This window comes from Tamandua tetradactyla, chromosome X (assembly GCF_023851605.1).
Source record: "Tamandua tetradactyla isolate mTamTet1 chromosome X, mTamTet1.pri, whole genome shotgun sequence".
NCBI classification, from domain to species: Eukaryota; Metazoa; Chordata; class Mammalia; order Pilosa; family Myrmecophagidae; genus Tamandua; species Tamandua tetradactyla.
The window spans coordinates 51150727-51176107 of record NC_135353.1 but is presented as its reverse complement, the minus strand read 5'-3'; the positions used below and the strand labels follow the sequence as shown (position 1 = coordinate 51176107).

Here is a 25381-nt window from a genome sequence, read left to right as displayed (position 1 = left end):
CCTTACACCTTTAAGAATGGCTGTTATTTAACAAACAGGAAACTACAAATGTTGGAGAGGATGTGGAGAAATTGGGACGTTTATGTGGTGCTTTGGTGTATGAATAATGGTACAGCCACTATGGAAGACATTCTGTGGTTCCTTGGAAACCTAAATATCCAGTTGCCCTATGTCCTGGCAATACGAATGCTTGGTATATACTCAGAAGAGCTGAAAGCATTGACACAAACAGATATTGGCACACCGGTGTTCATAGCAGCATCAATCACAGTTTCCAAAAGATCAAAATAATCCAAGTGCTTGTCAATAAACAAGTGGATATCGCTTCTCGGCCTTTTCGCTAAGATCAAGTGTAGTATCTGATCTTATCAGTTGGATATCTCATGCATCCTCTATCCGAGTACAATATATTAAATGGATTTTTGGAATTAAGAAATGGAGTGGGAGCTTGCTCCATCCACTCCACGCATCGACTTGGTATTGCGGTACTTCCAGGAATGGTGCACAAAAATAAATAAATAAATAAAAACATAAACAAGTGGATAAACCAATTGTGGCATATACATATTATGGAATATTATGCAGCAATAAGACACAATGATGTCTTAAGCACATGACAAGATGAATGTGCCATAAGGACACAATGCTGAGTGAAATAAGCCCGACACAAAAGGATACATACTGTATGACTTCACTTGTATGACCATGGTAAAGGTAAATGCAGAAGCTTAGAATATAGGGCATATAGAGATATACAGAACTTAGAGATTGGTGAATGCTTAGCTCTTGAGGTTGAACTTAAATGTAAGCGAATGGATAGAAGTGAAGTCAGTTCATTAGTGGGTCTATAAGTAATATTGCCTTACTGAAAGTAAACATGAATGAAAGAGGTTGTATAAAGCCATGATTAACTTTACAAGTATAAATAAGTTCTTGGATGAACTACTTCAAAGGTATGAATCTTGTACAAACACTTTATAATATAGGGCCATGGGGGAAAACTATCATTGCATGCTATGGGTTATGTTTAACAGGAAGACATCAACAGTACTATAGCAAAAACAGGGGTAAACAATGGCGGGAGAGGGGCGAGAGCTAAGGGGAAGTTTGGTTTATCTGTTTGGTGAGGGTGTGTTTATCGGATATCTTTCTCTTGAGATAATGACAATTTTCTAAAATTGAGAGTGTTGATGAACTATTGACTTTGGACATTATACATGATGCCTAATGGATGGTGGTGGTTAAATAATACACTCACTGTGAAGTAGAATGGCGAACTCTGGTAAATACATGCGATCAAATATTGTGCTGCTACGGAAGGGAATGAAATTGTGGGGCATTCAATGATATGAATGTACATGTGGGGTATGATGTAATGCAAAATAAACCAGAAGCAAAAAAGCAAATATTGTATGGTCTCATTTAGAAAATACTTATATGAAAATTGGGCTTGTGAGCTCTTATAGGACTCACATTTAGTCTGGAGTGGTAAAAGTTCTAGATTTTGAGAGACTGTGCTATATATGTATAACCTGGTATTTCCCTGGAACTCTGGGTACCTGTGTGACACCTAAGACTCAGAGTTAAGAGTTCTGCAGTTCTGAAGGTCAGCATTGCCACTTACAACAATTGTTAAAGAAATTGAAAAAGAAGTCAGACTTCAATTAGAGACAAGAACAAAGCTGATCAGGTCAGGACTAAGTTAAATGATAATACAGAGGTATGGAAGATATTGTCTTTATATTTTAGAACTTCACCTACTCTATGAAACCAAAAGAAGAGAAGATTGTTTTGCTCACAACCTAAGTTTTCTGTAATGCATAATCTAACTCAACCTGTCTGGAGAGATCATTTAAACAACCCAAGCACAGGGAGCCCAGAATAGAAATGAGGGCTTGTAGTTCTGTATAAATTAATGCAATACCCAGGTACATCCCAGAGTATGTTGAGCAGATAATTAAAAAATAGCTGCAATGTCCTTTGATGGATGAGAAAAAATATGGAACTCCTAAACTTTACTAGCAGGGCAACCTCTGATACTGTTTCAAACATTAGGGACTCCCAAGTCAATAGGTCAAGCCCTTGATCTTGAGGCTAGCTCTTGTTTATTAAGTAGCAGAGAAGCTTAGCCCACTATAATTATATTTATAGCAACAAGAGAGTCCATCTCTTCCAGAGGACCTCTTTTGTTGCTGAAACGTGGTCTCTCTTTCCCTTATCCCAACCCTACAAGTGAAATCATTACCCTCCCCACTATGTGTGACATGACATCCAAGGGTGAAAATCTCCCTGCCAATGTGGGATGTGACTCACAGTGAGGAGCTTGTCCCTCACTCCATGGGATTAACAATGCCTTCCTGACCAAAGGAGGGAAAAGGGTTGTAACAAAAAGGATTGTACTAGTGGCTAAGAGAGTTCAAATAGAGTTGAGAGGTGACTCTGGAGGCTACTCTTATGTAAGCTTCAGTTAAACATCACTACTTATCATGGTTTGCCAACCCCCAATGAATCCATTCCTTCCAACCCTAAAGAACACCTAGGGCTTTACCTGAGATTCTACAATGGTTTCATGTACTATGATTTCTTTCCATCAACCTACAACCTCTAGATTAATTCCTAGGCCAGATAAGCCTTGAAACCTAGAATGGTTAGCCTCTCCAGAACATCAACTAATTCCATCCCTCTATCCAGTATTATCAACAGTCATTTCCAACATGAAAAAGTTAAAAGAGGCACAGCCCAAATACCCCTAAAGGTTGGGAGAATGATGAAAGAAAAATGTGGAAATATAACAGAGAAGAGAGAATTTATAAATGAATATGATTTCTGAATCACTATATTGATATTTCTAACCTTGGGCAGGCAGTGGTGGCTCACTGGCAGAATTCTCACATAACATACCAGAGATCCAGATTCAATTCCTTGAGCCTTCCCATGCAAAATAATAAAATAAAAAACAAATCTAATTACTGATAACAGAGGAACTTCCTTGGTTGATGGCCAGTGGAGAGCTTTGTGACACAGTCCTTCCACCAAAATGGCTGTTGAACAGGCAGTAACTGAGACAACTGTTCTTGTGTTTCAGGGGCTGGAGAACTCTGAAGAACATCCAGGGAAGAGAAGAATAAAGAGGCTAATAAACTATGGTGGAGAACAGTGAGTTGCTTTCTCTGTATGCTGACCGCTGCTGCCCATCCCCCACTATCATGATGGGACACCTTGGAGTCCAGTCTGTGGCAAGCTTGTTGGAGGCAGAAAGAGATATAAAAATTCTTTTCCCTAAGAACAGGGATGGAAATGGCCTATCAATGATCTTGTCTTTTGATTAGCAAAGATGGATTACTAGCTTCTGACTCTAAACTACTGTTTCAACTTTCCCCAGAAAAGGGTAGCTACAGCCATTATTTCCACCCTACCCCTCACTGGGGCACAGGTGCTGAAGATTTAAAGGCATAGTGCTTCCTTTAGGGCTGCAGGGAACAGTTAGTAGAAGGGTCACATTTGCAGACCAGGCCAGGAAATCACGGCTTTGGGAAGCCACCAAAGAGGATTTTAGCATCCTTCCTGATCTCCTCCATAAGACATTATGAAGCCAATCTCTGCCCCCTTCGTGGGAGCCAGGTCCTGTTTTGGCTGAGAAATATTGATGTGGGAATGTTCTCTCCACGATGAGCCTCTTCCCAAAATCTTCCCATCTAAGCAGAAGCAGCTAGAGACAATGAAAAAGTGAAAAATCCAGAGGCAAAGCAAACAAACAAAACAGAACTGAACAAGGTCCCCAGAGAAGGGACAGAAGAAAGAGCAATCTTAAAAATTGTACCACATATACAGGACAAGAAAAAGATAAAGAAGAGCTGGATAAACTGATCAGTTAAACCTGGGCTATTCTAAAGGTCTAGAATAAGTTGAACCAAGTGTCAAAGAAGATTTAACATAAACCCAATCAACAATAAAACTCTAGGCAATGGGGGTACGTCAGTAGTTCAGTGTTTGAATTCTTGCCTGTCATGCAGGAGACCCAGGTTTGATTCTTGGCCCTTGCACTTCCCAAACAAACAAACAAGGAAACCAAGAAAGACAAACAAAAATTTCAACAAATCATGCTGCAGTAATGGGATACTCACATGGAAAAAGAATGAAATGTGACCCCATCATACAGCATACAAAAATTTTTTAATTAAAAAAATAATTTAAAGAAACCTAAGCAACCGAGAGAAATTAAACTTCACAGTAAACTCATCAACATTATCAGATACCTAGACATCAACAAAAAAATAAAAAGACATACTCAGGAATAAGAACTCATCCAACCAAGAGAACAAATGGAAACTTCAGAAAAGACATACAATTTAGAAAACCTCATCAAACATGTTCAAACACATCTCCTAAATTAGTTCAAGGAAATGTAGGAAAGTATGGCTTAAGAGATCAAAGATAGTAAGACAATCTTTGAAACTAAATAATCTGAAAGTATAATAAAAAATAAAACAGAAATTTTGGAGATGAACAGTAGGAGAGATTAAAGTATATATGATGCATACAACAGTATATTGGAGCAAGCAGAAGAAATAGAAAAATGGAAGGAATAGAAAGCATTGATCAGTGTCTCAGGATTTGAGTGACAGCATGAAGTGCATTAACATATGCATGATAGATGACTAGAAGGACAAGAGAAGGGCAAAGGGACAGAAAGAATATTTGAGGAAATAATGGCCCCACATTTCCTAACTCTCATGAAAGATATAAATATACATGTCCAAAAAGCAGAAAGTATTCTTAGCAGAATAAATCTGAATAGATTTACTCCAATACACAATATTAATCAGTATGTCAAGTACCCAAAGATAAAGACAATTCTGAAAACAGCAAGAGTAAAGCAATTCCTCAAATCAAGGGACAATTTTTCACTAGAAATCATGGAGGTGAGAAGGCAGTGGTAAGATATTTAAGTTACTGAAATAGAAAAACTGATAGCCAAGAATTCTTTATTCAACAAAACTGTCCTCCAAAAATGAAGGGGAGTTGAAAATCTTCACAGAAGATATACAGAACTGGGAGAGTTCATCAAAAAGAGACCTGCCCCATAGAACATAAAAAAAAAAAAGAAATTCTGTAGGTTGAAAGGATAAGACAAGAAAGAGTGGCTTGGAGTAGTGTGAGAAAATGAATGTTATCAATAAGGGTAACTAAAAGGGTAAAAATGACAGGCAAAAAAGATATGACAATTAAAACTAAAGGATAAAATAGCTGAAGTACTGCCTTTACAATAAGAACATTGAATGTTAATGAATTAAACTTCCCAAACAAAAGACATAGTTTGGAGGAATGGTTAAAAACAAAAGAATGATCCAATTATATGATGCTTACAAGAGATCCATTTAGATCCAAAGACACAAATAAATTGAAAGTGAAAGGTTGGAGAAAAATATTCCATGCAAATAGTAAGCAAAAAGGGCTGGGGTACCTATACTGATAAAGGACAAAATAGACTTTAAATGTAGATATTTTATGAGATAAAGGATACTATATATTAATAAAAGGGACAATTCACCAAGAAGAAATAAAAATCAAATATTTATGCTCCTAATCAAGGTGCTTCAAAGTACATGTGGCAAACAATGGCAAAAGTGAAGGGAGTAATAGACGACTTAACCATAATAGTAGGAGACTTCAACACATCACTCTTTTCAATACCTAGAACAACTAAAGAGAGGCTCAATAAAGTAGGGAACTTAAATATTATGATGAATGAACTAGACCTAACAGGTATATATAGAACATAAATGAATTGGAGAACAAAAAGTACACTAAAAAGAATCAATAAAACCAAAAGTTGGTTCTTTGAGGAAATTCAATAAAATTGATGGATCCCTGGCCAGGCTGACAGACAAAAGAGAGGTGATATAAATAAACAAAATCTGAAATGACAGGGGGTCATTACCATGGACCCTGAAGAAATAAAATAATCATAAGAGTATACTATGAACAACTACATGCCAACAAACTAGACAACTTAGATGAAATGGATAAAGTCCTAAGTAAACATTAACCTACACTCACTCTAGAAGAAACAGAAGATCTTAACAAACCAATCACAAGTAAAGAAATTCAATCAGTCATCAAAAATCTTCCTATAAAGAAAAGCTCAGGGCCCGATGGCTTCACAGGGGAATTTTACCAGACATTCCAGAGACAACTAACACCAATCCTGCTCAAACTCTTCCAAAAATTTTAGGAAAAAGGAACACTAACTCACTTTATGAAACTATTATCACTTTAATACCAAAACCAGATAAAGATTCTACAAGAAAGAAAAGCTACGGGCCAATCTCTGTAATGAATACAGATACAAAAATTCTCAACAAAGTACTATCAAATCAAATCATGACACATGAAAAGAATTATACATCATGACATGGAGGGGTTTATACCAGGCATGCAATGATAGCTCAACACAAGAAAATTAATCAATGTAATACAACACATTAACAAATCAAATGGGAAAAATCACATTAACATCTTGATTGGCACTGAAAAAGCATTTGCCAAAATTCAATACCTTTTACTAAACCAGTTTGAGATTATTATGTTTCAAGAAAAGCCATTTTTTAATCCTAATCCAATGTTGTGGGTCTAGACATAATGTTTAGGGTGGGAAATTTTGATTGGATTGTTTCTGCGGAAATTTGACACACCCAGTTATGGCCATGACCCTTTGATTGGATTACATCCATGGAGATGTGGCACACCCAACTGTGGGTGTGGCCTTTTGATTAGATGGAGATGTGACTGCACCCATTTAATGTGGTTGTTGATTAGTATACTAGAGTCCATTAAAAGGGGAAACATTTTGGAGAAACCTCAGATGTAGACTCTTGGAGAACAGTTGTTACAGATCTCATAGAGATACAGATGTTTGGGAATGCTTGCAGTGCTGACAGAGAGAGAAGATGTTTAGACACAGGCAGATCCTAGCAAACATCACCATGTTTCTTCCCATGAGATGCTAAACAAGTCAGAACCTGTAGAGAACCAAGGGAAGCCAAGAGATAAAACACAGCCCTGGGGAAGCCATGGGAGGAACCCCCACAGGAAACAAAAGCTGAAGGTATTGGAGCCCAGGAGGGAGGGACAAGCAAATGCCAGCCAGGTGGCTTCCCAGCTGATAGAGGTATTGTGGAGAGCATCAGTCTTTCTTGACTAAAGGTAACCTCTTGTTGATGCCTTCATTTGGATATTTTCATGGCCTTAGAATTGTAAACTTGTAACATTATAAATTCCCCTTTAAAAAACCATTCCATTTCTGGTATATTGCATTCTAATAGCTTTAAAAAATTAATACATTTACTGATAAGAACACATCAAAAAGTAGGAATTGAAGGAAACTTACTCAATATGATAAAGGATGCATATGAAAAACCAACAACCAGCATTTCACTTAATGGTGAGATACTGAAAGCATTCTTACTAAGATCAGGAACAATACAAAAATGCCCTTTGTAGCTCCTATTATTCAACATTTTGTTAGAAGTTCTAGCTGGAACAATCAGGCAAGAAAAATAAGTAAAAAGCATCCAATTTGGCAAGGAAGAAATAAAACTTTCACTATTTGCAGATGACAAGATACTATACTTGGAAAACCATGAGTAATGTATGACAAAGCTGCTTGAGCTAATAAATTCAGCACAGTGGCAGGTATAAGAGGAATATGAAAAAATCAATAATGTTTCTATACAACGTAATGACTTAACTGAGGAGACAGTGAAAAACTCCATTCAAAATAGCAACTAAAAGAGTCAAATATTTAAGAATAAAGTTAACCAGAGATGTAAAAGTCCTGTACACAGAAAATGACAAAATGTTGCTAAAGGAAATCAAAGATCTAAATATGTGGAATGACATTTCCCGCTTATGGATAGGAAGGTTAAATGTCATTAAGATGTCAATTCTACACAGATTCATCTACAGATTCAACAAAATACCAATAAAAATTCCAACAGCCTACGTTGAAAACTTGGAAAAGCTAGTTATCAAATTTATTTGGAAGAGAAAAAAACCTCAAATAGCCAAAAATATTCTGAGAAAGAATAACAATGGGGTGACTAAAACGTCTTGATTTTAAAGCATATTATTAAGCCTCAGTGATAAAAATGGCATGGTGTTGGCCCAAAGATAGACACACTGATCGGTGGAATCAAATTGAGAGTGCAAAAATAGGCCACCAAATCTGTGGTCAATGAATTTTTGACATTGCTCCCAAAACCACTGAACTGGGACAGAATAGTTTTTTTAATAAATGGGCCTGGGAGAACTAGATATCAATATCCAAAAAAAATTGACAGAGGACCCTTAACTTATACCCTAAAAATAATTAACTAAATGTGTGTCTTAAATACAAGAACCAGTGCCGTAAAACTTCTAGAAGAAAATACAGGCAAAAACCTTTATAAGAGCCAGTACCATAAAACTCCTAGAAGTAAATATAGGGAAACAACTTCAAGACTTAGTAATAAAAGGTAGCTTCTTTAAAAACATAAGCATTTTTTTAAATTGTGAAATAATACATATATACACAAAAATGGTAAATTTCAAAGTACATTGTAAAAAGTTGTTTTGGGTAGATTTCAAAGTTTAATATGGCATGCAGTTCCACAATTTCAGGTTTTTTCTTCAAGCTGTTCCAAGACACTGGAGATTTAAAAAATTATCACTATAATGATGTAGCAGTCATACTCATTGGTTAAATCCTATCTTCTCTGTTATAACTTCTCTTTCTCCTTTTATCCTTCTTGTAATCTTTAGGGTTTTGAGGCTAAGCCAATTCTAACTTTTTCATGTTGGAAGGAGGTGTCAACATATTGGGGTATGAGGATGGACCTAGTTGATGTTCTTGGAGAGTCTGGCCCCTTTGGGTTTCATGACTTATCTGGCCTAGGAACCATTTGAAGGTTGTAGGTTCCTGAAAAGTAATCTCAGTGCTTTCCTAGGAGCAAAATTCCACATCATAGGCTTGGCTTATAAAATTGGGAGTCCCTGAAGTTTGAGAGAGTATCAAGGGTTTCTCAGATGGGAAAGATTAGTTGTTCCAAATTTTTTCTCCAGTTCCTCACAGATCTTTGTCAACACCTTTTTATTATCCAACATAGCAAAGTCTGGAATGTTTTTAATGTTTTTTAATCATGACCCAATATTTTAGGTTGAAATTTTTAGTTAGATTGTTTCCATGGAGATGTGGCACAACCAATTGTCTGTATGACTTTTGATTAGATGGATTTGTGACTCTGCCCATTCAGGGTGGGTCTTGATTAGTTTCCTGGAGTCCTTTCTTAGACATAGATGTTTTGAAATGCAGAAACACCAGGAGACACCAAGAACTCAGAGACATAACATAGACATTTTGAGATGCTTGGAGAGCCTACAGAGACACTGATATTTGGAAATGCAGAAGCTCCAGAAGATGCCAGGAGCTGAGAGAGCTGATAGGAGCTAGACAGAAGCCCAAAAGATGTTACCATATGTCTTTCCATGAGATGCTAACAAGCCAGAAACTGGAGATAGCCAAGGAAATCTAAAAGAAGAAATCCAGAGTTGTATTCAGAGAGGCTAAGAAAGGATCAGCAGATGCTGGCTACTTATTATCCCATGTGAGAGAAGAAACCTGTACACCATGCAGCCTGTCTTTGAAGTCAAGATATCTTTCTCTGGATGACTTAATTTTCTCATCGTATGACTTAATAAATTCCTTTTATAAAATCTGATCCATTTCTGGTATTTTGCATTCTGGCAGCTTTAAAAAACTAAAATATTGACCAATGGAATAAAATCAGGAGTTCAGATAGACCACCAAATCTATAGTCAGTTGGTCTTTGGCAAGGCCCCCAAATCCACTGAACTGGAAGAAAACAGTCTTTTCAAATAAATAGGTATGGGAGAATGGATATCAATATCCAAAAGAATGAAAGAGAGCCCTTACATTAAACCCTATACAAAAATTAACTCAAAGTACATCAAAGACCTAAATATAAGAGCTAAGATCAAAAAACTTCTAGAAGAAAATATAGGGAAACATCTTCAAGACCTAGTACTAAATAGCTTCCTGAACTTTACACCCAAAGCACAAGCAATGAAAGAAAAAATAGATAAATAGGAACTCCTCAAAATCAAATACTTCTGTTTCTCAAACGATTTTGTCAAGGGGTGAAGAGGCATCCAGCTCAATGGGAGAAAATATTTGGAAATTACATATTGGATAAAGGTTTGATATCCTTCGTGCATAAATAAGTCATACAACTCAACAACAAAAGAACAAGCAATCCATTTAGAAAATGGACAGTAGATACAGATAGCTAAAAAACATGGAAAGATGCTCATTTTAATTAGCATAAGTGAAATGCAAATGAAGACTACAATGAGATATCATATCACACCTAAAAGAATAGCTGCTATTAAACAAACAAGAAGCAACAAATGATGAAGAGGATTGGAGAAACTGGAGCACTTATTCAGTTCTTGCAGGAATGTATAATTGTGTAGCCATTATGGAAGACAGTTTGGCAGTTACTCAGAAACCACATACTGAGTTGCCCTATGACCTGGCAATACCACTACTTAATCTATACCTAGAAGAGCTGAAAGCTGGGACTATAACAAGAAGGAGGTGGGCAAGGTGGGTGATAAGATCCTGCTGGCTATCAAGGGGCAAAAGAAGAAGGTGCTCATCATGGGGCATCGCATACCTGGTGCACGGATGACCCCCAGTTCAACTCCACAGCATGGTCCTCATAGAGGACAATGGGAATCCTGTGGAGATATGAATTAATTCATCCATTCCCACCAGTTTCCACCAGAGGGGAGGTGAGTATTCCAAGGTGCCAGCCATCTCTCAGACCTTTGTGTGAGAAGAGCCCAGACTTTTGGACAGAGCGGGGCTTGTGAGTGGAGCAGGTCCAAGTGCTGCATCTTTGCTGAGAGGGACTTGAGGCTGGAATGCAGCTCCCTTCACACAGAGTAAAAGTCCTGTGAGAAAAGAAACACTTCATGTCTGGCTTCAGAAAAAAAAAACTGCAAACACGTTTTCACACCAATGTTCATAACAGCATTGGTTACAATTACCAAAATCTGGAAATACTCCAAATACCCATCAACAGACTAGTAGATAAACAAATGTGGTATATATGATTGAATATTATGCAGCAATAAGATAAAATGAGGTCTTGAAGTCTATAGCAACATAGATAATCCTTGAGGACATAATGCTGAGTAAAATAAGCCAGCTCAAAAGTTTAGATACTATATAATTTCACTAACAGGACCCTGGAAAAAATAAACTCAGAGTCTTATAATGTAGAATATAGGGAACCTACAGCTACAACAGAATATGGAGATAGAAGAATGGTTATCTAATGAGGTTGAACTTGAATGTATGGGAATGTATAGAAGTGATAGTAATTCATTAGTGGATTTATAGGTAATATTGCCATACTGAAGGTGAATATGATTGAATGAGGTTGTTCAGAGCTATGTATCTCATCGAGTAACACTGAAAATACAAATAAGTTTTTGCATGAATGATTTCAAAGGTATGAATCTTATACAAAGGATGAATAAGAGAGGGGTATAGGTGGAAAAATACCATTGCATGCTATCACCTTTACTCATCAGGTAGACATCACCAGTACCACAGCAATACTAGGGCTAAATAATTGGGTGGGATCAAGAGGTAAGGCAAGTTTTGGATTTTTGTTTTGGAAAGAGTGTGTTTATCTGTTATTTTTTCTCTTTTGGAGCAATGAAAAGTGTCTAAAATTGAGAGTGATGATGATTCTACAACTAAGTGAGGATTCAGTGAGACATGAATTTTTTAATTTGGATATTATCCATGCTGCCCAACTGGTGGAAGTGGCTGAAGAGTATAATGACTGAAAAGCAGAAAGGAGGACTGTGGTGCATACATATGATGGAATGTTCTGTGGCTGCAGAATGTAATCAAGTTGTGAAGCAGGTAACAACATTAATGAAGCTTGAGAACATTGTGCTCTGCAAAATAACTAGAAATAAAATAACAAATATTTTATGGTCTCTTTTAGAGAATACTTATAAGAAAGTGTGGGTGTAGATTGTAAGCTCTTACAGCAGTAACATTTATTCATGAGCTTCAAGTGTTGTTTCAAGATTCTGAAGTCCTGTGCTATATGTGCATAACCTTGTATTTTCCTGAAATTTGGGGTACCTGTATAATGCAAAGACTCAGAGTTGGAATTCTGCAGCTCTGAAAGTCAGCATTGCTACATACAGCTGTTAAAAAAAAGTGATCAGGCTTCAATTAGAGATAAGAACAAAGCCAATCAGTTGGGACTAAGGTGAATCAGAGTACAAGGTAAAGGATGACAGTGTCTGAATTTTAGATCTTCACCTACTGTATGAGAACAAAGGAAGAGAGCTTTATTTTGTCCAAAATTTAAATTTTCTGTAGCACACAATCTAACTCATTTAAATGTCTATATATTTCATTTAAACAACCCAACATATGGAGCCCAGAATGGGAGTAAGTGCTTTTCATTCTTTATGTGATACCACAATACATCCCAGAGTATGCTGGGCAGATCATTAACAAGTATTGGTAAAGTCCTTTGAGGGACTGGAGAAAAAATATTGAACTATTAAACTTTCCTAATTGGAAAACCACTGATACACTCTCAAACATTAGGGACTCCCAGGTTAATAGGCCAATTATGTGATCTTGATGTTTGCCCTTAGGAAAGTTATTTGTGTAGTGGAGAAGCTAAGCCTATTTATAATTATGCTGAAGAGTTACTTTCAGAGTAACTTTTTGTTGCGCAAATGTGGCTTCTCTCTCTCTAAGCCCAACTCTGCAAGTAAAATCATTATCCTCTACCCTACATGGGATATGACATCCAGGGGTGTGAGTCTCCCTGGCAATGTGGGTCATGACTCCCAGGCATGAACCTGGTCCTGGCACCATGGGATCAACAATGCCTTCATGATGAAAGGGTGGAAAAGAAACATAACAAGATAAGATATCAGTGGCTAAGAGAATTCGAATAGAATCAAGAAGCTACTCTGGAGGCTATTCTTATTCAAACTTCATCTAGATACTGCCAGTTGTCACAGTTCGTCAAACCCCAACTACCATGCTTCCTGATAACCCTAAAGAACACCCAGGACTCTATCTGAGATCCTACAAAAGTTGTACCTACTAAGGTGACTTTTCAGAAACCTAAAATCTTCAGATTGTTCTTAGGTCAGATAAGTCCTGAAACCTAGAGTTGCCAGTCTCTCCAAGAAGATCAACCAGTTCCGTCCTCCATCCCATGTTGTTGACATCCCTTTTTAACATGAAAAAATGTTAGAATGGGTATACCCAAATACCCCCAATGATTGGGAGAAAGATCAAAGGAGAAGGAGTTATCAACAGAGTAGATAGGATTTAACAAACTGTAACTCATACCAAACATTGAAATCTGTTCTATAGCTAATTTTTAAAATGTGTTTTGAAATTTATTGCTTTTTGTACATATGTTTTATTTCACAATAAATAGTTAAAATAACATAAGCCAACAAAAATCAATAGAAATAACAAATCCACAATTTGGTTCTTTGAGAAGATCAATAGTATTGACCAAGTCTTAGCTAGACTCTCAAAGAGAAAAAGAGATGTGATGCAAATAAATAAACTCAGAAATGAGAGCTGGAACATTACTAATAACTTCACAGGAACAAGAAGATTCATAAGAGTATACTATGAAAAACTGTATAACTACAAATTAGACAAATTTTTTGTAATGTAAAAAATCCTAGAAATGCATTGACAACCCAGACTGATTCTAAAGGAAATAGAGACCTCATAAGAAATATTACAAGTAATATACAAAGTATATATATGTATGTGTGTGTGTGTGTGTGTGTGTATTCTTTTATGAACCAGAGCAAATATATGATATTTTTACAAGGAATTATAATAGAGTGGCATATGGGAAAAATGTACCTATTGCAAACTATGGACTATAGTTAACAGTAATGCATTTGTATTTTTTCATCATCAGTAACAAATGTACCACACCAACACTAGGGGTCAACAATAAAGGGAGTTAAGGAATATGGGATATTTAGGGTTTTCTTTGAAATTTTTATTTCTTACGTTTCTTTTTGGAGTAATGAAAATGTTCAAAAATTGATTGTATGGATGAATGGAAAAGTATGTGATAATTCTGTGCACCATGGATTGTATGGATTGTATGGTGTATGAATATATCTCATATAGTTGCGTTTAATAAAATCTCCAGGAGAGGGGTGATATGGGATATTTTGGGTGTTCTTTTTGACTTTTATTTGCACATTTATTATTATTTTTTGGAATAATTGAAATCTTCAAAAATTGTGATGATGAATGCCTAGCTATGTGATGATGCTGTTAACCACTCGTACAATTTGGATGATAATATGGTATATGAATATACAGTATATCTCAATAAACTTGCATTTAAAAAGAAACTCCCAACAAAGTGAATCCCAGAACCAGCAGGCTTCAGAGGTGAATTCTGCCAATCAGTTCAAGAGGAATTAATAACAATCTTGTTCAAACTCTTCCAAAAAATAGAAGATAAGGGAAATTACCTAACTCATTCTGCAAGGCCAACATCACCCTAATATCAAAGCGAAATAAAGACTCTATGAGAAAAGAAAATTACAGACCAATTTCTTTGATGGCTATTGATGCAAAAATCCTCAATGAATTACTTGCAAACCAAATTCAACAGCACATTAAAATAATTTTACACTATGATCAACTGAGATTTATCATGGGTGTGCACAAGAAAATCAATTAATGTAATCTAGTATATTAACAAAATGGAGGGTAAAAACCAGTAATTATCTTGATTGATACAGAAAAAACATTTGACAAAAGCCAGCATCCTTTTTTTTGATAAAAACACTTTGAAAAATTGGAATAAAAGTAAACCTCTTCACATGATACGGGCATACTTGAAAAAACTACAAATAACCTTGTAGTCAATGGTGAAGACCTGCATCTTTCTCTTTAATATCTAAGTCTTCCCAGTGTCACTACTTATTCAATAATGTGCTAGAATCCTAAACAGAAGTCCTAGGTAAGAAAAAGGATTAAAAGGCATCTAAATTGGAAAGGAAGAAGTAAAACTTTGACTATTTGCAGATGATATGCTCCTATATAGAGAAAGTCCCCAAGGATCTACAACAAAGCTTATAGAGTTCATAAACAACTTCAGCAAAGTGGCTGGATACAAAATCAACATGTAAAAACTAATATTGTTTAAGCTTATACAGTTCATAAACAACTTCAGCAAAGTGGATGGATATAAAAATCAAAATGTAAAACCTAATATTGTTCCTATACCTTAATATTGATCAATCTGAGGGGGAAATAAAGAAAAAGGGAAAACAAATTCATTTACAATATGAACGAAACAAACCACATATCTGGGGAGAAATTTAACCATGAATGTAAAGGACTTGAATGCAGAAAACTAAAAAAATTTTGCTAAAATAAATCAAAGAACACCTAAATACATAGAAGGGCATTCTGTGTTCACAGATTTGAAGACTAAGTCTCATTAAGATTGATTTACAGATTCAATGCAATACCAATACAAATTCCAACAGCCTACTTTGCAGAAATTGAAAAGAAAATTATCAAATTTATTTGCAAGGGGAAGCAACCCCTAATATCCAAAATCATCTTGAAAAGGAAGAACAGTTGGAGAGGATGTGGAGAAACTGGGACATTTATGCACTGCTGGTGGGAATGTGTAATGGTGCAGCCACTATGGAAGATTGTTTGGCAGTTCCTTAGGAAACTAAATATCGAGTTGCCCTATGACCCAGCAGTAGCACTACTTGGTATATACCCAGAAGAACTGATAGCAATGGCACAAACAGCATACGTTCATAGCAGCATTATTCACAATCACCAAAAGACGGAAACAAACCAAATGCCCATCAACAAATGAGTGGATCAACCAAATGTGGTATATACATATGATGGAATATTATGCAGCAGTAAGACAAAATGGCATCCTGAAGCACACGGTGAGATGGATGAACCTTGAAGACATAATGCTGAGCAGAATTAGCCAGACACAAAAGGACAGATATTGTATGCTTCCACTTTTATGACTAGCATAAAGGTGTAATCAGAAGCGTATAATACAGAATATAGGGAACTCAGAGATACATAGAAGCTAGAGATGGGTGAAAGATTACCTAATGAGGATGAACTCCAATGAAAGGGAATAAATAGAAGTGAAGATGATTCTCTAGTAAGTATATAAGTAAAATTACGGTATTCAAGATGAACAACAATGAAAGGGGTTGTATAGACCTATGTGTTCCACTGATTCATGTTGCTTTCTGTAGAAACAGCTTGAAGGATATTAAGGAATGATGAGAAAAAAAGAAAGGAAGAAAGAAAGACACAGATGGGCTCAGGGGGTCTGAAGCTTGAGTTTACTTCAGACAGACTTCAGACAACTTTATTTTCAACCAGATCTTAGTTATATACCACAGGATGTCAATAGATATGCAGGCATTTCCTGAGGGAGCAAGATTTTTATCTCACAGTGTTCTTCATACTTAACATAACTGTTTGGGGTAAGCATTCTCTTCCTCCCAGACTGCTCTACATAACAATCGCCACAGTTTACCGCTGCCATCCCGAGGCCAGCAGCTTGCAACAAATTCTGTAGGTCTTGCTTTAAACTCTTGGCTTCTACATTTCCCCCTTTTTATTTTATAAGCTGAGGAAAACAAAATCACCTTTTTAGGGTGACTATAAACAGAGGTGACCGCGCCTGGCTTAGGTTGCCCTTAGGCTCTGAAGGGTCTTACCCGTCATTGGCTACAAGCTCTCCGACTTTGATTCACAAGAATCACATTGTTATAAGCAGAGGTGGCCAGCGCCTGTCTTAGGTTGCCCTTAGGCACTGAAGGGTCTTACCCGTCATTGGCTGCCAGTCAAGCTCTCTGACTTTGATTCAGGAGGGAGCCAACGAGTTTCTGCAAGAATCACCTTTTTCTTTGTTGTTAAACACAGCTGAGGAGGAAGCGAAGTATAAACAGCCCCAAACCTAAGATTTTTTAGCTCTTGGGTAAGTGATTGTGTAACATTACTTCCATAGGCTATATGTAGATTATTCTAATTTACATTCCAATACCCCTTTTTTTGTAATTCTAAGATATCAGGACTTAAACTATCTGAAAGCCTTAAAAGATGCCTATTCCCTTTTCCCATTCTATTTCAAACAAGCCATATGTTAAAAGAGGGTAATACAAAAGCTGCTCTTATTCCTTTTACACTTTAAACTTTGTAAAAAATTTAAATTATACATTTGATCTCCAATATGAACCAATGTCATTTCTATATCATTTAGTCCATTATTAGTTTGCTCATCAATGAGATTGTCTATGCCACAGTTCATTGGTGTTTTTCTAACAATGCTGCATCTGTATAGTTTGCTGCAATGCTGTTCCAGCGACTGCAGCCACTGTGATGCTTCCAATGATTCCAATGACAGATGCAATAATGAATCCAATTAGTCTATTAGTCCTTTTTAGATATTCTTTTGCCAAATGGATCAGTATATGTGTTTCTGGAGAGGATTGCAAAGATCTTGACATCTGCACCGGCAGCCAAATACCTCTTCTCCTTGCTGCTGTAATCGTCTCATTTTCCTGCAACATAAATGCTTGGGGACAAGTGAAAAGAGAATAATTTTCACAATTAGAAGTTTGATTTCTTATATGCATATGAACTTTAACAAGTATATATGGATCTTTAATACGTATTTGTATATAGTGTTTATGGCTGCTATTTAAAAAGAAGTTATAGTTACTAGAATTGGCTATAAAAATTGGTCTCAGTCCTAGAAAAATTTTCTGTCAATTTCTTTCACTAACGCTATATTTATCATCCCATGAATTTGGCACAAATTATCCTCCATGAATTAAACCCTGATTTAGCTTGCCTGTCCATATAGTCTCAGTTATCTTCAAATTAGAGATGGGAGACCCCACAGGGGCTGCATCTCTTACAATTCCATAGGAATCATTAATTATGATAACTGCTCAATCCATATGACATAACTGTCATCTATTCCAACTTTCTTTCCCATCTAACAGGCAAGTATCCTTTGTATCCATAGATTTATGCATATAGGTCTTTCTAAAAATGGAATTAAATTTGACACCAGTTTTCTTTTTATTGGATCTAGAAATCTTAAACTTGTGTTCAGATTATTTTGGTAAAGTTGGATTGGCCCATGTTAGGGCTCACAGATAATCCAAGTATAAATATGTCCCTGTCCTTCAGCAATCAAAATTGTATGTCCTATAGTATACATTACCCATTTAGTTATTTTTGTCTGGGTTGACATGTCTGGGTTTTATTCTCTTCGAAGGAATCCAAACTGAAGTTCCGTCATCTGCAATGACAAGAACAAATCCCCTACCCCACACCTTTACCATTCCTGGTTTCCATAAATCATCTTTAACATCTTTCCAATAGATTGGTTGCAGCTGCAGTTCTGTTTGGGAGATATCATTTTTCTTTTCCAAATTGCTAAAATGTTGTTCTGCTGGAGTCTGTGATGAATTATCATAAATGTTTTAAAAATTTAGAGTAAACAATGCCTTTGCTAATTGATCTTTAGGAGTACTTATTTTCATAACATCGTCCTCCTGATCATCGTCTCCCCCTTTTTGTTTTAAAAGCATAGACTTTAGCGTCTGGTTTGCTCGTTCAATAATTCCTTGCCCTGAGGGATTGTGTGGAATTTCTGTAATATGAGTAATATTAAAAGTAGTATAAAATTTATGAAATTATTTTCCTGTATAAACAGGACCATTGTCCGTTTTAATAGATTGAGGGCATCCCACAACAGCAAAAGCATTAAGTAAATGTGATTGAACATGGCAAAAACGATCTCCAGATTGTGCGGTAGCTCAGATGAAATGAGAACAAGTGTCTATGATAACATGTACATATTGCATTTTACTAAAATGTGAAATACAAGTAACATCCATTTGCTATAATTCATTTGCTTTTTGACCTCTAGGATTAATCCCTGATGCAAATGGGAGTGCATTTAAAGGCCCACAGGTTTGACAAGTATCTGCTTGCTGATTTTGTAATGATAAAGGACCTGGAAGATTGGTTTGAGATTTTTATATGCAGGATAAAAAGGGGAGTAATTCAGCTTTTGACTAATGTTTGTGAATGTAAAAACATTCAGGACAATTCATTTCTTTTAAACAAAGAAGCCATCTCAATGTGAGTAACTGTTTGGTAAACATATTCAAAATCAGAAACAATATCAAGAGATTGTGGAAAACTTTGCAATACTTGAATTACAGCTGCTAATTCAGTATGCTGGGCTGAGGTATAAGGCATTTTCTAACTTGTTTTCCACTGGGGTGACATATGCAGGCTTCCCATTAATATTATCATTGGTAAAGACAATAATAGCTAGCGGGGAAGCTGGAACTACTTTAGGCAAAATCCATTGTGTTCATTTTTTAAAAATTGTAAAAGTTTTGATATAGCAAATGATTATTCATTTGTCCTTTAAAGTCACTTAATGCTATTTGCCAAAAAGTATTGAAAATATATAGACTTTGAAACTCTTCCTTTGTGAGATCACACACTATGAAATTAGGGATCATGACCTCTTTTTTTTTTTTTTTATTAATTAAAAAAAGAATTAACAAAACAATTAGAAATCATTCCAATCTGCATGTACAATCAGTAATTCTTAATAACATCACATAGTTGCATATTCATCATTTCTTAGTACATTTGCATCGATTTAGAAAAAGAAATAAAAAGACAACAGAATAAGAATTAAAACAATAATAGAAAGAAAAAAAACAAAAAAAACAAAAACAAAAAACCTATACCTCACATGCAGCTTCATTCAGTGTTTTAACATAATTGCATTACAATTGGGTAGTATTGTGCTGTCCATTTCTGAGTTTTTATATCCAGTCCCGTTGTACAGTCTGTATCCCTTCATCTCCAATTATCCCTTCTCTTTTTTTTTTTTTTTTTAATTAACGGAAAAAAAGAAATTAACCCAACATTTAGAGGTCATACCATTCTACACATGCAATCATTAATTCTTAACATCATCAAATAGATGCATGATCATCATTTCTTAGTACATTTGCATTGGTTTAGAAGAACTAGCAACATAACCGAAAAAGATATAGAATGTTAATATAGAGAAAAAAATAAAAGTAATAATAGTAAAATCAAAACAAAACAACACAAAACAAAACAAAAACCTATAGCTCAGATGCAGCTTCATTCAGTGTTTTAACATGATTACTTTACAATTAGGTATTATTGTGCTGTCCATTTTTGAGTTTTTGTATCTAGTCCTGTTGCACAGTCTGTATCCCTTCAGCTTCAATTACCCATTGTCTTACCCTGTTTCTAACTCCTGCTGAACTTTGTTACCAATGACATATTTCAAGTTTATTCTCGAATGTCCGTTCACATCAGTGGGACCATACAGTATTTGTCCTTTAGTTTTTGGCTGGATTCACTCAGCATAATATTCTCTAGGTCCATCCATGTTATTACATGGTTCATAAGTTTATCTTGTCTTAAAGCTGCATAATATTCCATCGTATGTATATACCACAGTTTGTTTAGCCACTCTTCTGTTGATGGAGATTTTGGCTGTTTCCATCTCTTTGCAATTGTAAATAATGCTGCTATAAACATTGGTGTGCAAATGTCCGTTTGTGTCTTTGCCCTTAAGTCCTTTGAGTAGATACCTAGCAATGGTATTGCTGGGTCGTATGGCAATTCTATATTCAGCTTTTTGAGGAACCGCCAAACTGCCTTCCACAGTGGTTGCACCCTTTGACATTCCCACCAACAGTGGATAAGTGTGCCTCTTTCTCCGCATCCTCTCCAGCACTTGTCATTTTCTGTTTTGTTGATAATGGCCATTCTGGTGGGTGTGAGATGATATCTCATTGTGGTTTTGATTTGCATTTCTCTAATGGCCAGGGACATTGAGCATCTCTTCATGTGCCTCTTGGCCATCCGTATTTCCTCTTCTGAGAGGTGTCTGTTCAAGTCTTTTTCCCATTTTGTAATTGGGTTGGCTGTCTTTTTGTTGTTGAGATGAACAATCTCTTTATAAATTCTGGATACTAGACCTTTATCTGATATATCATTTCCAAATATTGTCTCCCATTGTGAAGGCTGTCTTTCTACTTTCTTGATGAAGTTCTTTGATGCACAAAAGTGTTTAATTTTGAGGAGTTCCCATTTATTTATTTCCTTCTTCAGTGCTCTTGCTTTAGGTTTAAGGTCCATAAAACCACCTCCAATTGTAAGATCCATAAGATATCTCCCAACATTTTCCTCTAACTGTTTTATGGTCTTAGACCTAATGTTTAGATCTTTCATCCATTTTGAGTTAACTTTTGTATAGGGTGTGAGAGATGGGTCTTCTTTCATTCTTTTGCATATGGATATCCAGTTCTCTAGGCACCATTTATTGAAGAGACTGCTCTGTCCCAGGTGAGTTGGCTTGACTGCCTTATCAAAGATCAAATGTCCATAGATGAGAGGGTCTATATCTGAGCACTCTATTCGATTCCATTGGTCGATATATCTATCTTTATGCCAATACCATGCTGTTTTGACCACTGTGGCTTCATAATATGCCTTAAAGTCAGGCAGCGCGAGACCTCCAGCTTCGTTTTTTTTCCTCAAGATGTTTTTAGCAATTCGGGGCACCCTGCCCTTCCAGATAAATTTGCTTATTGGTTTTTCTATTTCTGAAAAATAAGTTGTTGGGATTTTGATTGGTATTGCATTGAATCTGTAAATCAATTTAGGTAGGATTGACATCTTAACTATATTTAGTCTTCCAATCCATGAACACGGTATGCCCTTCCATCTATTTAGGTCTTCTGTGATTTCTTTTAGCAGTTTTTTGTAGTTTTCTTTATATAGGTTTTTTGTCTCTTTAGTTAAATTTATTCCTAGGTATTTCATTCTTTTAGTTGCAATTGTGAATGGGATTCGTTTCTTGATTTCCCCCTCAGCTTGTTCCTTACTAGTGTATAGAAATGCTACAGATTTTTGAATGTTGATCTTGTAACCTGCTACTTTGCTGTACTCATTTATTAGCTCTAGTAGTTTTGTTGTGGATTTTTCCGGGTTTTCGATGTATAGTATCATATCATCTGCAAACAGTGATAGTTTTACTTCTTCCTTTCCAATTTTGATGCCTTGTATTTCTTTTTCTTGTCTAATTGCTCTGGCTAGAACCTCCAACACAATGTTGAATAATAGTGGTGATAGTGGACATCCTTGTCTTGTTCCTGATCTTAGGGGGAAAGTTTTCAATTTTTCCCCATTGAGGATGATATTAGCTGTGGGTTTTTCATATATTCCCTCTATCATTTTAAGGAAGTTCCCTTGTATTCCTATCTTTTGAAGTGTTTTCAACAGGAAAGGATGTTGAATCTTGTCGAATGCCTTCTCTGCATCAATTGAGATGATCATGTGATTTTTCTGCTTTGATTTGTTGATATGGTGTATTACATTAATTGATTTTCTTATGTTGAACCATCCTTGCATACCTGGGATGAATCCTACTTGGTCATGATGTATAATTCTTTTAATGTGCTGTTGGATACGATTTGCTAGAATTTTATTGAGGATTTTTGCATCTGTATTCATTAGAGAGATTGGTCTGTAGTTTTCTTTTTTTGTAATATCTTTGCCTGGTTTTGGTATGAGGGTGATGTTGGCTTCATAGAATGAATTAGGTAGTTTTCCCTCCACTTCGATTTTTTTGAAGAGTTTGAAGAGAATTGGTACTAATTCTTTCTGGAACGTTTGGTAGAATTCACATGTGAAGCCATCTGGTCCTGGACTTTTCTTTTTAGGAAGCTTTTGAATGACTAATTCAATTTCTTTACTTGTGATTGGTTTGTTGAGGTCATCTATGTCTTCTTGAGTCAAAGTTGGTTGTTCATGTCTTTCCAGGAACCCGTCCATTTCCTCTAAATTGTTGTATTTATTAGCGTAAAGTTGTTCATAGTATCCTGTTATTACCTCCTTTATTTCTGTGAGGTCAGTAGTTATGTCTCCTCTTCCATTTCTGATCTTATTTATTTGCATCCTCTCTCTTCTTCTTTTTGTCAATCTTGCTAAGGGCCCATCAATCTTATTGATTTTCTCATAGAACCAACTTCTGGCCTTATTGATTTTCTCTATTGTTTTCATGTTTTCAATTTCATTTATTTGTGCTTTAATCTTTGTTATTTCTTTCCTTTTGCTTGCTTTGGGGTTAGCTTGCTGTTCTTTCTCCAGTTCTTCCAAATGGATAGTTAATTCCTGAATTTTTGCCTTTTCTTCTTTTCTGATATAGGCATTTAGAGCAATAAATTTCCCTCTTAGCACTGCCTTTGCTGCGTCCCATAAGTTTTGATATGTTGTGTTTTCATTTTCATTCGCCTCGAGGTATTTGCTAATTTCTCTTGCAATTTCTTCTTTGACCCAGTCGTTGTTTAGGAGTGTGTTGTTGAGCCTCCACGTATTTGTGAATTTTCTGGCACTCTGCCTATTATTGATTTCCAACATCATTTCTTTATGGTCCGAGAAAGTGTTGTGTAAGATTTCAATCTTTTTAAATTTGTTAAGACTTGCTTTGTGACCCAGCATATGGTCTATCTTTGAGAATGATCCATGAGCACTTGAGAAAAAGGTGTATCCTGCTGTTGTGGGATGTAATGTCTTATAAATGTCTATTAAGTCTAGTTCATTTATAGTAATATTCAGATTCTCTATTTCTTTGTTGATCCTCTGTCTAGATGTTCTGTCCCTTGATGAGAGTGGTGAGTTGAAGTCTCCAACTATTATGGTATATGAGTCTATTTCCCTTTTCAATGTTTGCAGTATATTCCTCACGTATTTTGGGGCATTCTGATTCGGTGCGTAAATATTTATGATTGTTATGTCTTCTTGTTTAATTGTTCCTTTTATTAGTATATAGTGTCCTTCTTTGTCTCTTTTAACTGTTTTACATTTGAAGTCTAATTTGTTGGATATTAGTATAGCCACTCCTGCTCTTTTCTGGTTGTTATTTGCATGAAATATCTTTTCCCAACCTTTCACTTTCAACCTATGTTTATCTTTGGGTCTAAGATGTGTTTCCTGTAGACAGCATATAGAAGGATCCTGTTTTTTAATCCATTCTGCCAATCTATGTCTTTTGATTGGGGAATTCAGTCCATTGACATTTAGTGTTATTACTGTCTGGATAATATTTTCCTCTAACATTTTGCCTTTTGTATTATATATATCATATCTGATTTTCCTTCTTTCTACACTCTTTTCCATATCTCTCTCTTCTGTCTTTTTGTATCTGACTCTAGTGCTCCCTTTAGTATTTCTTGCAGAGCTGGTCTCTTGGTCACAAATTCTTTCAGTGACTTTTTGTCTGAGAATGTTTTAATTTCTCCCTCATTTTTGAAGGATAATTTTGCTGGATATAGGAGTCTTGGTTGGCAGTTTTTCTCTTTTAGTATTTTAAATATATCATCCCACTGTCTTCTAGCTTCTATGGTTTCTGCTGAGAAATCTACACAAAGTCTTATTGGGTTTCCCTTGTATGTGATGGATTGTTTTTCTCTTGCTGCTTTCAAGATCCTCTCTTTCTCTTTGACCTCTGACATTCTAACTAGTAAGTGTCTTGGAGAACGCCTATTTGGGTCTAATCTCTTTGGGGTGCGCTGCACTTCTTGGATCTGTAATTTTAGGTCTTTCATAAGAGTTGGGAAATTTTCAGTGATAATTTCTTCCATTAGTTTTTCTCCTCCTTTTCCCTTCTCTTCTCCTTCTGGGACACCCACAACACGTATATTTGTGCGGTTCATATTGTCCTTGAGTTCCCTGATACCCTGTTCAAATTTTTCCATTCTTTTCCCTATAGTTTCTGTTTCTTTTTGGAATTCAGATGTTCCATCCTCCAAATCACTAATTCTATCTTCTGTCTCTTTAAATCTATCATTGTAGCTATCCATTATTTTTTCTATGTTTGCTACTTTATCCTTCACTTCCATAAGTTCTGCGATTTGTTTTTTCAGTTTTTCTATTTCTTCTTTATGTTCAGCCCATGTCCTCTTCATGTCCTCCCTCAATTTATCGATTTCATTTTTGAAGAGGTTTTCCATTTCTGTTCGTATATTCAGCATTAGTTGTCTCAGCTCTTGTGTCTCATTTGAGCTATTGGTTTGTTCCTTTGACTGAGCCATATTCTCAATCTTTTGAGCGTGGACAGTTATCTTCTGCTGC

The 25381-nt window shown here is 35.9% G+C and overlaps 1 non-coding gene across 1 annotated transcript; it reads left to right on the top strand.

Annotated features, from left to right (window-relative positions):
* Nucleotides 1-320: 320 nt before the first annotated feature.
* On the top strand, nucleotides 321-511 carry LOC143672399 (U2 spliceosomal RNA). Its single transcript, XR_013169851.1, has one exon. It is a non-coding gene; the product is annotated as a U2 spliceosomal RNA (small nuclear RNA).
* The last annotated feature ends 24870 nt before the right edge of the window (nucleotides 512-25381 follow it).